At 43.4% G+C, this 13590-nt stretch overlaps 1 protein-coding gene across 1 annotated transcript in view; it reads right to left on the bottom strand.

The window, feature by feature from the left end:
• ESR1 (estrogen receptor 1) overlaps positions 1-13590 on the bottom strand; it is a gene marked incomplete at its 5' end in the record, with an annotated part of 286022 nt that overhangs the window by 41641 nt on the left and 230791 nt on the right. The window lies entirely within an intron of this gene.

Raw genomic sequence — 13590 nt, 5'->3', positions numbered from 1 at the left:
ATGGACATGAGTTTGGGTGAACTCCAGGAGATGGTGATGGACAGGGAGGCCTGGCATGCTGCAATTCATGGGGTCGCAAAGAGTCGGACACGACTGAGCGACTGAACTGAACTTATATATGTAGAATCTAGAAAGACGGCACAGATGAACCTACCTCTAGCACAGGAATAGAGATGCAGACGTAGAGAAGGAACATGTGGGCATAGTAGGGAAAAGAGGGTGAGACGAACTGGGAGATTAGGGTTGACATGTATACATTACCACGTGTAAGATAGCTAGTGGGAACCTGCTGTAAAGCAAAGAGAGCTCAGCCTGGTGCTCTGTGATGACCTAGATGGGTGGGGGTGGTGGGGTAGGAGGGAGCTCCAACAGGGAGGGGATATATGTTCACTTCATTGTACAGCAGATGCTAACACAACATTGTAAAGCAATTATACTCCAATAACAAAATAAAGAGTTTCTGTATCTTTGATGCTACAAAATCTCTCAGCACATGCTCTGACATGCTATGACTCCATAAATATTTGTATGATCAAGAGGTTTGCATATACAACGCTTTGATGTATGGAACACAATACTGAAGATGGCAAATTGTAAGGTATCTTGAGAGATACAACATTTGAATGGCCATATCTTAAAACTGATTACTTGAGAGGAAAGTGGCTAAGACTGTGGAATCTGACTGCCAGGTCCAAATCTTGAGACCATTATTTACCAATTATGTCACCTTGAACCAGTTACTTAAATTCTGTGTGCCTGAATGAGTATATACTCACAGTGGACTGTAGGTTGAATAAGAAATAGTAAGTCATTAATATATTATTGTTTGATATAGTGGTTGGTTTCTGAGGATCAATAATGAAATTGGCCCTGGAAGTGAGGTATAGATATAGAAATATTTACCCCCTTGATCTGAGAAGGCAATGGCACCCCACTCTAGTACTCTTGCTTGGAAAATCCCATGGACGGTGGAGCCTGTTAGGCTGCAATCCATGGGGTTGCTAAGAGTCAGACACAACTGAGCAACTTCACTTTCACTTTTCACTTTCATGCATTAGAGAAGGAAATGGCAGCCCACTCCAGTGTTCTTGCCTGGAGAATCCCAGGGAGGGGGGAGCCTGGTGGGCTGCCGTCTATGGGGTCGCACAGAGTCGGACACGACTGAAGTGACTTAGCATAGCATAGCATAGCACCCCCTTGATACTGAGTAATAAGAAACAGATAGAGCAAGCTAGAGAGCCCTGTCAGCAAATTATCAGGTAAAACCATGGTCTGAAAGAACTTGGAAGGCAGACCACTCACCTGGAGAAGTGGATAGAGGGAGTCCAAGTAATGGTATATGGCTGTCCATACAAAAAAGAAGTGAACTCAGGCAAGAATGAAGTGGTTCTGAAGCAGAAACTGAAGGAAATGGGGAAATCCCAATGATAAACAGTCTTACAAATTTGGAAAAACCAAATGTTCCTGGCTATGAAATATTAAAGAGGCGAAGTCAAAAAGCATTCTGTATTTGGAAGGCCCTGTAAGACTTTTTGATTTACAAGGTTTAGATTTTAGAGTGTTTAAAGCACCTCAGGTGGTAAAGGGTGACATCAAGTGGGTCTTACCTCTTTATCCAAGCCTGTGGTTTCAAATAGCCTCAAGGCTGTCACCAGTAAATCATGAGAGGCCAAAGGACAAAGAAGCAAATGAGAACATCAGACTTGAGAAATGTGTCGAGGAAAGACTTCGGGTGTGGTTACAAGCAGATGAAACTGACAAGGGCAAATGGAACAGAAGCCTACTCTTCTTCTTCTTCTTTTTTTTTAAGACAACTGTACTACCAAAGAAATCACAAGTCTGAACTAATAAACAAAAGCCTTTGATCGTTCAAGTCTCTAACCCTAAAATTTAGGCTGCTCAACACAATAGAAGTGCATTCCCGTCTCAGGTCATTGTCCAATGTAAGCATCTTCCTTGGTAAACGAACTTCCCATGCAGGGGCTCAGGATCCCTCTAACCTCTAGCTCTGCCCTGTAGAGGTCCTTGAAGTGCTCTTCATTCAGACAGGAGATGGAGAAAGGACTCAGGAAGACTCGGAACACGTGCCAACAGGATGTGCTATGAACAGGGCAGAGCACACTGGAAGGAGAAGCAGTCCCGCGCTCATTCAGCTGTAGCCAGTGTGGAGGATGGAAAGAAAGAACCTCCCAGAAGGTGAAGTCAGGGTTCTCGAAGAATGGAAAGTTCCTTCTCCCCAGATAGCAAATTTAGAAACTAATTAAAGAAACTCCTTGCAGGCTCCTCAGAGTAGAAACCTCCACATTCTGTCTAGTGGGCTTCCCAGGTGGCACTGGTGGTAAAGAACCATCTGCCAGTGCAGGAGGACCTAAGAGACATGGGCTTGATCAAAGGGTCAAGAAGATTCCCTGGAGGAGGGCATGGCAATCCACTCCAGTATTGCTGCCTGGAGAATCCCACGGACAGAGGAGCCTGGTACACTATAGCCCATAGCGTTACAAAGAGTCAGACATGACTGAAGTGACTTAGTATGCATACACATTCTATCCAGTACGATGTTATGACTGGTATGAAAGAGTATGTGACAAGAAAATCAAAATGGAGCCAGTATTGCTAAGAGACCAATGGAGCCAGGAGGCCACTAAGGAAGTGGAACTTGAGCACATCTCAGCCTGGATGGAACCTGACATTTGACTACTCACTATCCTAAGGAAGATATCCAGAACCTTTGCCAGAAACTCAAAATGTTTATCAGATTCTTATTCTGAAGCAACTCATGACAGCCTATCCCTTAAAAATAAATACTTTTCTTGTGACTTCTGCCTTTAGAAATTCCTGACTCTCTTCCCCAGAACGCTCTCCCCTTTATCTGAATCCATATCTCCTGAATTGCAGTTCTTAAGATGTGAAATAAAGCTCTTGGTTTTTTGCAGTCTCGGTATCGACTATTGTCTGACAAATGACACAGGATATTCCTACTTCTTTGTTTCTCAATTGACTTTTAATTGCTGTTCTTTCGCCCCTACTGCACCGTGCGATAATGAATATATTTGTGGATCAAGGTTACCAAACCAGGATAAGCCATATCTGTGCTGGACAGAGGGGACCACACATTCCTGAGAAATCAGTGTGCAGGACTGACTTGGAACCAAGCACGTGGCTGGAGGCAGCTCTGAATTCTCTCTCTTGGAGAGGAACAGTGTGAATTTTGGGTATGGGGGAGTAGATATTTGGTGACCAGAAGTGAAAGATTGCTGAATTGATCACAACGCATTTCCTTTCCCTCCTGGGCTTCCTCCTAGACATACAAACATTTCCCAATGTTCCCTGGAAGTTAAAGTGGACATGGGACTGGGTTTTGGCTGGTGAAAAGTGTGGGGAAGCAACTGGGACCACTTCTGTGATAAAGTGGAGAGAAAAGAAACAGACATGCCTCTCCAGTCCCTGTCCCACCTACTGCCTGAATACAGAGCAGTCCACAGACCTAGTAGAGGGCAGAGCCTGAGGTCAGAAAGGCCCTGGGGCCTTGAGTTGGAAGGTCACCCGCCAAGGAAGATGCCTGCATTGATGGCAACCTGAGTAAGAAACAGATTTTCACTGTGTTGAACAGCAGACATTTTAGGGAGAACCGTGACAATATTTAGCCTCTACCCCATGACACAGAATAGATGCACAGATGCATCCTCTGTGCTCCAAGCCACTCGGGACACAACCACCGACACACAAATACTTAGGATGCAAAGATGTGCTCTTCTGAGACACGGCGACTACTAATAACTGACCAAAGGGATATAAAGAGTGCATCTCTGTGACATCTTGCTTTAGCGAAACCAGACACTTCTAGCTGGTATCATTAGGAAAGAGGTTGATGAGTATGTGGCATAAGGGATGGAGAAATTTGAGGCTCCAGGGGCTGTATTCCTGGAGAGGGAGCCTCCAAAATATGATACTGCTGGTGACATCCACTCAAGGAGTGAAGAAACCAAATAACTGAAATGTAGAATCTTACAAGGACTTCCCAGGTGGCTCAGTGGTAGAGAATCTGCCTGTCAAGCAGGAGACTTGGGTTTAATCCCTGGATCAGGAAGATCCCCCGGAGAAGGAAATGGCAACCCATTGCAGAATTCTTGCCTGGGAAATCCCATGAACAGAGGAGCCTAGTGGGCTAAAGTCCATGGAATCTCAAAGAGTCAGACACAGCTTAGCAAACTAAACAACAACAACAAGAATCTTATGAACACTGAGATCAAGGTTCCTATCGTTATAACAAAGCCCAGTATTAAGTGACTGGTCACTGGTCAATTAGAGTTGACCAAAGGTCTGAGTGTTTTGAAAAATTACCCAGGACTCATTTGTTTCTGACTTTTCAAAGACCTCCTTGGTTTGAAGGCTTTTCTTCTGAAAATGATTCTGAACAAAAGCAATGATCTGATGTCTGCAAGGATGTGCTGAACAAACTCACTAGAAGGAGAGCATATCTCTCTCAGGGCTCAGCCACCCCTCTGTGCACCTGAGAACATGTAACCCACGTGGCTTTGGATCAAAGTCCGTGCTTTATATGTGAGTGTACTTTACCGATCACAGGCTATATGTCAAGGCAAATAAGCTAAGAACACATAATGATAACTAGCAAAAACGTCATTCCTCTTAGAAAGGATAGTGTTTAGGCAGAGAAAGGAAAAGCGGAATACGATAAAAACCAATAGGGGAAATTTTAAGAATATGGCCAATACATCATCTTCTTAGAGTTACTCTGAGAAAACAAAGATAAAAACTATGTTCTATGACTCATTTGAAAGAACTGGATTTCAAGTGGTCCATTACCTTGAGGAGAGTTGCTATGAGACTGAAAGCCAGTGCTGTCTTCATGGAGAGGTGGAGGATTAAATGCATGGGACAATTTGGGAACATCCTAGAAACGTAAAGTTCTCAGAAGGCACATTGCAAGTAGACCTTCCTGAAGAAGCAGGAGAGGTTAACAGTAGGAAGAAGGTTTTCAGGACTCTGCTTTTCTCAGTTTCAATCCATATTAAGCTTTGCTGCTATTGCTGATTTCCTCAGAAACATACAGGATCTACTAAGAGAAGCCAGTCAACCTTGGTCCCCAGTAAATGGACTTCCAATAAATTGGGAAAAATGCCAAAAAGATTCTTCCAGCATAAGGAAGTCCACGCTCATTAAAATCAATGAGGCTTTCTTTCAAGCAGTGTCCGGAGGATACATTCAGCTCAAGAAAAAAATAATTCTTTAGGATTTCCCTTGTGGTCCAGTGGTTAAGCATCCACCTTCCAATGCAGGGGACGCAGGTTCGACCCCTGGTTGGGGAACTAAGATCCCATATGCTACGGAGAAACCAAGCCCATGAGCTCCGGAGCCCTTTGTGCCACAACAAAGATTCCATGTGCTGCAATTAAGATCCCATGCAGTCAAATAAATAAATATTTTTAAAAAGAGAAAAGTCATTGTCATTCAGAGACTTGCCTTGCTGAGACATTAACTCATTGATGACTGAAGTCTTAGAATGACTGGCCAGCCACACATATCTAACCATATATCCAATCTTTTACAGAAGGAAGACTCTACCCATGCTCCTCACCCCACCCCACCCCCAACATCATGCCCTGACACAAGGCCAAGAGGACTCTCCTCTCCCTTCATTTCAGTCATTAAGGGGGGACTTCAGCCTCAAAAGAGTCACTGTGAGCCTTCCTCTAATCCTGGAAACAGAGTACAGATAATTGACATGCCTATTACTCACCCAGAAAGATCCAGACCCTTTCTATTCATACTGGTGCAAATGGTAGTCATGAAAATTACACAGCGAACATTATAATGGCCTATCTGAAAGATGTGTCTGTATATTAGCGTCACACACTTAGTCATCTAATATCCAATTATCTTTATTAAGCCACCTCTCACACAGGAGTAAGACTCTATGGAATCTGTTGCTTACTTACTTTTCTCACATTAGTAGGTTGATAGTCAAAAGAGTTTTGAAGCCAAGAGATGTTTTCTAATAAACAGAAAAAGCCTTAACGTGCACTCTTTTCATATACTTTTGGGTACTAACATAGCAAGAAAGAAGGTTACACTTGGCTATTATAGGTGCTTCTGTCAGAATGTGTAAAACACACTTCTGGGTTTGAATGGTTTCCCAAAGGGAGATGGAATTCTGTACTTCTATAGATAATGATCCACTTGAGTTTGCTTGTTCAGTGTATACAGTTTAAGAGCTAAAGTAAGTTCCTAGAAGAAAATTCTCTAATGGTTGTGTCTATTCAAATATCCTATTGAAAAGAGAGTCGATCAATCTTTTAAATCTTTTAAGACGTCCACATCAAGTATGTAAAACATCGGGAAGAATTCCCTGGTTATCCACTTTTCATTTGGAACCACTATAATTACACAAAGAAGTTAGGTAGTTTTTCATGCATGTACTTCAATGAACAGATTTATTTAATTGAAATGAAGGCAAACAAATTAACAGAGAACATGTGGTTTGTATGAGAGCAGGGTTTCTATTTTTGATAAACCAATAATTGTTTCTTTGTGTATGATAAACACTTCTTCATTAACTTGATTTTAGTTATACACTATTTTTTAAGTCTATTATATATGTCGGATTCAGTGCTAGGAACTCAAAGATCAAATGTATTCATTCCTTTATTCATTCAGTGAATATTTACTACATCAGAATCTACTATGCTCCGTGCACTGAGCTGAGTGTTGAGGGTTTAACAATAAGCGAAACATTGTGCTTCTGCAGTGTACAATTTAGTAAGGTAGACAGGTATTAAGTGCATACACACACAACTACAACAGCAACAACAAAATAAAACTAGTAATTGCAATCAGTTCCAAGAAGGAAGAGTATAGGGTCTTATGAGAGAGCGACAAGAGGACTGACTGCCTTAACTCAGAGGAAAGGTGGGTCTCAGAGAAGACCTTTTTGAAGAGGTAACACTTAATCTGAAACCTACAGAACTTGGAATTAGTCAGGAAAAACTTTGGGAAGAGTGAATCAAAGAGAGAGAAGTGTACATAGGTTTAGGAAGCGAAAACAAAGTGCTTGATGAGTTTGAGACACTAAAAAGAAGGTCAGCACTTTGGAATGCTGGACTCACTGTGATCTCAAGCACAGTGGTCCTGAGGAGACTAAAGAGGCAGCCATAGAAACAAGGCCTTCAGGCTTCGAGCGGGAGGGTGATCTTCAGCCCCAGGCCAAGAGAGGCCATTGCAGTTTTAAGAGAATTCCGAGGATAACTTAAGAGAAGAGTGTTTTTCAAAGACCAGACTCACGGGGGTATTATTTCCTCAAGTCTCTACGAAAAGAAAGTGAAAGTGTTATTGCTCAGCCATGTCTGATTCTTTATGACTCCACGGACTGTAGCCCACCAGTCTGCTCTTTCCATGGGATTTTCCAGGCAAGAATACTGGTGTGAGTAGCCATTCCCTTCTCCAGGGGAGCTTCCTGACCCAGGGATCAAACCCAGATCTCCTGCATTGCAGGCACAGTCTTTACCATCCAAGCCACCAGGGAAGCCCCAAGTCTCTATGAAGTGAAAGTGAAAGTTGCTCTACTCCTGCTACTGCTAAGTCGCTTCAGTCGTGTCCGACTCTGTGCGACCCCATAGACAGAAGTCCACCAGGCTCCCCGGTCCCTGGGATTCTCCAGGCAGGAACACTGGAGTGGGTTGCCATTTCCTTCTCCAATGCATGAAAGTGAAAAGTGAAAGGGAAGTCACTTAGTCCTGTCCAACTCTTAGCGACCCCATGGACTACAGCCTACCAGGCTCCTCCATCCATGGGATTTTCCAGGCAAGAGTACTGGAGTGGGGTGCCATTGCCTTCTCAATCATGTCTAATTCTTTGTGACCCCATGGGCTATACAGTCCATGGAATTCTTTAGGCCAGAATACTGGAGTGAGTAGCCTTTCCCTTCTCCTGGGGATCTTCCCAACCCTGGGATTGAACCCAGGTCTCCCACATTGCAGGTGGATTCCTTACTGGCTGAGCCACAAGGGAAGCCCAAGAATACTGGAGTGGGATGCCTATCCCTTCTCCAGCAGATCTTCCCGAGCCAGGAATCGAACCGAGGTCTCCTGAATTGCAGCAGATTCTTGGCAAGAAGAATATAAAATTCATATTTCTTATCCTCACCATTCTAATTGCAGCACACACACATACACACAAAAAACCAAACCAAAATGCACCACCAAATGCTGCTTTATGGTGCAGAAATTAAATGCAACATAATCAGCCATTGAAATGTCCGAAGAAAAAGCAATTCCTTTCTTATCCTCTTTTACTCGCAACTCCTGGTTTACAAAACCAGTGCTCTAATCCCTGAGCTATAGGGCCTCGCCTTTCTTATATGGAAAACCTTAATCTGTTCACTATCCTTTAAGACAAATGACACATATTCAATACACAAGCCAAGAACTAAACTAATGACCTAGGAATTCTCATGGGGATTCTGGAGTCATTTCATTAGGATTTATCAAGCTCTTACTTAGATCCCAGGCACTCTGCAAGTTAGTCAAAGTCCCCACTTTCCAAGAGCTTCCATTCACATGGTAAAGACAGATAAAGAGAAGTAAATAATGGGCAGGATAATTCCAACTGTGAGAAGTGCCTTCACAGGAACTAAACCAGGGAGCAGTGGGATAGTATAGCAGAGGGCCACCTCCAGCTAGCTTGTTCTCCGGGCGGTGACATCTGGACTGAGGCCCAAGTGACAAGATGTTTTGAGATAACCCAGACTCTAATTTTAGAAGAGAAAATTTTCAAGTGTTTTTCATCAGGATAAGAATTAAGGTAGTCATTTTAATGGTTGTTTTTAAGGCTAGGAAAAAGTATTCTGGCTTTGCAACCCAATAAGGCAGATCTACACAGACCAAGCACTGTGCCAAATAATCCTAGAAACTGGAATTGAAAAAGGAGAATCAGAGGTGGCCAGAACACTGCCTTCCTCTTAGAAGTTCCAGTCTTTTTCACGCTAAAATTGAACCTACAACTGTTAGGAGAACAATGGTTTTCCCTGGTAGCCAGTTCACAAACTCAGCCCATGAACAGTCTACAGCAGGTGGCGGTGGTACTTCTTAGCCCACATTGGAACCAATCCTGTTTGATACAATTCATCTTTCTTTAATGTTGACAACTCACTTGGAGCTCTTTGGTTTACTTCAATTTTAAAAATTTCATCTTTTCTTTTATTACGGATGATCTTTGCCTTGACTTCACCATATACTTTCTACTTTCTAACTTCATTTCATGTATTTCAATCTAAGGTTTAGCCAAATAAAAATACAGATAGAAAACATTAATTTGAAGAAGGGTAATGGACTGCAAGGAGATCCAACCAGTCCATTCTGAAGGAGATCAGCCCTGGGATTTCTTTGGAAGGAATGATGCTAAAGCTGAAACTCCAGTACTTTGGCCACCTCATGTGAAAAGTTGACTCATTGGAAAAGACTGTAATGCTGGGAGGGATTGGGGGCAGGAGGAGAAGGGGACGACAGAGGATGAGACGGCTGGATGGCATTGCTGACTCGATGGACGTGAGTCTCAGTGAACTCTGGGAGTTGGTGATGGACAGGGAGGCCTGGCGTGCTGCGATTCATGGGCTCACAAAGAGTAGGACACGACTGAGCAACTGATCTGATCTGATCTGATCTGAATGGACCCTGAACTCATGTGGTTCAGTAGTAAAGAATCTGCCTGCCAAGGCAGGAGATGCAGGTTTGATCCCTGGCTTGAGAAGATCCCATGGAGAAGGAAACGGCAACTCAATCCTGTATTCTTGTCTGGGGAATCCCATGGACAGAGGAGCCTGGCAGGCTACAGTTCTTGGGTCACAAAGAGTCGGATGCAGCTGAGTGACTGAACAACAACAACAAATTGACACTGAGAGCTGTTTCCAGTGTGCTGGGATATGTATGCGTGGAGTTAAATGCTAGTTTTTGAAAAAACATTTTGGCCATGCCACGTGGCATATAGCATCTTAGTTCCTCCACCAGTGATTGAACCCATGCCCCTGGTAGTAGAAGCGCAGAGTCTTAACCACTGGACTACCAGGGAAGTCCTAATACTAACGCCCTCTTGATTGGAGTTGTTTTGTGTAGCTCTTACATATAGGTACTGATTTCTTTTTGAAGTTTTCTTTTGATTACGCAGTAGGTAGCATTATATAACTAATGACAAGCACGGTACCAGAAAGAGTGGCCTTGTGTTTCTGGCCACCCTCTGGCAGTAGCTGGCTGTATAACCTTAGGCAAATGGTAACCCACTCCAGTATTCTGGCCTGGGAAATCCCATGACAGAGGACCCTGGTAGGCCACAGTCCATGGGGTCACAAAGAGTCGGACATGACTGAGCGACTTCACTTTAAACAAGGAGGCTGGAGTGAATCAATAGTATTCAAACTTCTTATATGAAATACTATGTGGAACTTCAATTATAAGGCAGAACAAAGTGCATCTTCTTTGGAAGAACTCTAGGGTGCCCTGGAGACCACATCTTCTTCCTTCCTCCAAGGCAAATTCTTAGTTACCTCCTTGGAAAGACCCACAGAGGGCAATTTGAAAAGCAGTGCCCTAGGTCTTAAATGTTACTTCAGTTCCAAATGCAAACAAGATAAGTCTCCAAAATCATACTTCACAGAATCAACCTTTTGTACACTTACTAACCTCTATGAGAAAGTAAAAGGGTTCACTCAGCCCTTTAATTATAATACTAAGCTTCACTTCTGGTGATGAAACGTCTTAAAATACAGCTACTCTTGGCGCCAATGAAGTCTCCTAGGTTGGACCACGTTGTAACTTACCTCAACTACGAGTCCTAACAATCACATTCTCACCATGTGATAAAAAACGTGGTCTAAAAACTTGGCATTCCCACCTTGAATCCTTATAAAACTCCATGGACGGCTTCCCTAAGTGGTCTAGCGGTTAAGAGTTTACCTTGCAACACAGAGGTACCAGTTCAATCCCCGTTCCAGGAAGACACTACATGCCGCAGAGCAACTAAGCCCATGAGCCACAACTACCAAAGCCCACGTGCCTAGAGCCCATGCTCTGCAACAAGAGAAGCCACTGCAATGAGGACCCCGTGTACGGCAACTAGAGAGCAGTCCCCACTCACCACAACCAGAGAAAGCCCGAGTGCAGCAACCAAGACCCAGTGCAGCCAAAATAAACAAACAAGTAAATGAATAAATCTAAAAAAAAAAAAAAAATCAAAAACTCCATGGAAAGAAACTGAGGCACAGAGAAGTTAAGTGACTACCCAAAGTCACAGTTGGTGGGTGGTCAACCTGCAACCTAGCTCCAGAGCCTGGGCTCTCAAACAGCACACTGAATAGCAACCCCCCACCCCACCCCCGACCATCCCCTTCTCCAGTTAGGCTCACTTTTACATGCCTTTATCTCTGCTGCACCCCTGCCCACATCCAACCCTTCCCAGAGGGACCTCCCTTTCTGTGACTCCCCTCGAACCAATGTATCTGAACATGAGCCTGGAGAAGCTTCTGTTGCTCTGAAACTTCACAAATTCCTACAACTCTCTTTTCAACAGGTTCCAAAGGTTTGTTCAGTGTCAAGGACATCATGTCAGCTCTGGGACTAAGACGCGGGAGCTTGGCACCAAATTCGTGGACCGAAGGTTCCACTGCACTTCCATCTTCTTCCTGTTCCTGGGGAGTGAACCATGCATCTTCCTACAGCAACTATCCCTTCTGCTTCTCCATCTACCACTCCCCACTAGCGGTTCTCTCAAGATGAATTCTGAACTAAGTGTATACCCATAGGCAGCACTTACCTCCTCTATGAGTTGGTAGCTGTTCCCTTCTCCAGGGGATCCAGGGGATTCTCCTAACTCAGGCTTCGGGGAGGTTTCTCACACTTTCCACCTATAGGCCAGTTTACATACCAGAAGGGACTCCCTGGGTTGCCTGCATTGCAGGCAGATTCTTTACCGGCTGAGCTACCAGGGAAGCCTCATTTGGCACTTAGCTACGTGTTACTGACTCATGTTAAGCCATATATATTCATGTAACTGTCCTACTACACCCCACACCTCTAATAGATTATACGCTATCAGAGGACAGGGTTGTATCTTATATTTCTAATTCCCAGGTAAATGTTGATCTTATTAATCTAGATCATTAATGGTAGAGTGAAAAAACATTCTGGCACCATATGATGCTACAGAAGACTCTTGAGAATCCCTTGGACAGCAAGGAGATCAAACCAGTCAATCCTAAAGGAAATCAACCCTGAAAATACATCGGAAAGCCTAATGCTGAAGCTGAAGCTCCAATACTTTGGCCACCTGATATGAAGAGTTGACTCACTGGAAAAGACCCTGATGCTAAGAAAGATTGAGGGCAAGAGGAGAAGGGGGTGACAGAAGATGAGATGGTTGGATGGAATCATCAACTCAATGGACATAAGTTTGAGCAAACTCCGGGAAATGGCGAAGGACAGGGAAGTCTGGCATGCTGCAGTTCGTGGGGTCACAAAGAATCAGACACGACTGAGCGACTGAACAACAACCAAAAAACACTGACGCTGGAGTAAGGAGTTTTGATTCCTGCCACTAGAGAGCCTTACAACGGTAAGTAGATACATTAACAGCTATAAACCTCATTTTCCCAGAGGAAAGGTGAACATTATAATGCCTATCTTAATATCCTCAAAGAGCTATTTCAGGGATAATGAGAGAATGTGGAGGTTAGCACATTAGAAACCACAAGTATGACACACTGTAGAATTATAATTATTACTTAAAACATAACCTTATTTTCTAGAAGCATGGTTCTAAGGATTTTTTTTGAAGCATGCAATCTAGGAGATGGAAAGGTTATAGCTCATGAATACTTATTAGAAACTGAAATAAAAATTAAGAATAATTCACAAAGTTTCATTAACAGCAAGGCACAACATCATCAGTGTGACCTCAAAGGCCAGATGAACCTATTCTACTCCAACCAGAGCAATGTGTGCTAGCATTCTCAGGAGAGAAATGAGAAATTATCTACATGTCCTTTACGGATAAGTGCGTCTTTCTCAGCATCCTTACCATAAAGGGCAAGGTTTTGTTTCTTATTCTGTTGTTCATTTGTTTTTATGATCCTTTCTTTTTTGCTGCCTCTCTCCCCTTATTAAATATTCCCAGGGCTGCAGAATATGTAGAAATTATATTTAGACAGAATAGCCTAAATCAGGCCAATGGCATTGCTCTAATTTACCAGAAACTTCTTGAAGAAACTAAAGTAGGGGTCTAAGTATCATTTCATCAGTGACTGGCACTACAACACATTGTTCTGGGAATAACTGGTCCACAAAACTGCAGCCCGTCTCGGGGCTTTTCAAAAACCATTTTCATCTTTTCTTTCCTGGCCTGGTGTATTCCCAAGGACTCCGTGCTGCACTCTGACCCCCAGGGCCTCAGTGATGGTTAAAATTGATTCTGAACCAAGGTAAACAGGGTTCCTCCCCATAGCCTGGAGAGCTCCAGTCGGCAGAAGCTAATGAAGCCCTAGAAGCAGGCTGCTTCTCTTCCACCCACCACACCCATAACGATATTACT

Source organism: Bison bison, unplaced genomic scaffold (genome assembly GCF_000754665.1).
Source record: "Bison bison bison isolate TAMUID 2011002044 unplaced genomic scaffold, Bison_UMD1.0 scf7180017864148, whole genome shotgun sequence".
NCBI classification, from domain to species: Eukaryota; Metazoa; Chordata; class Mammalia; order Artiodactyla; family Bovidae; genus Bison; species Bison bison.
This window is presented reverse-complemented; position numbering and strand designations above follow the sequence as displayed.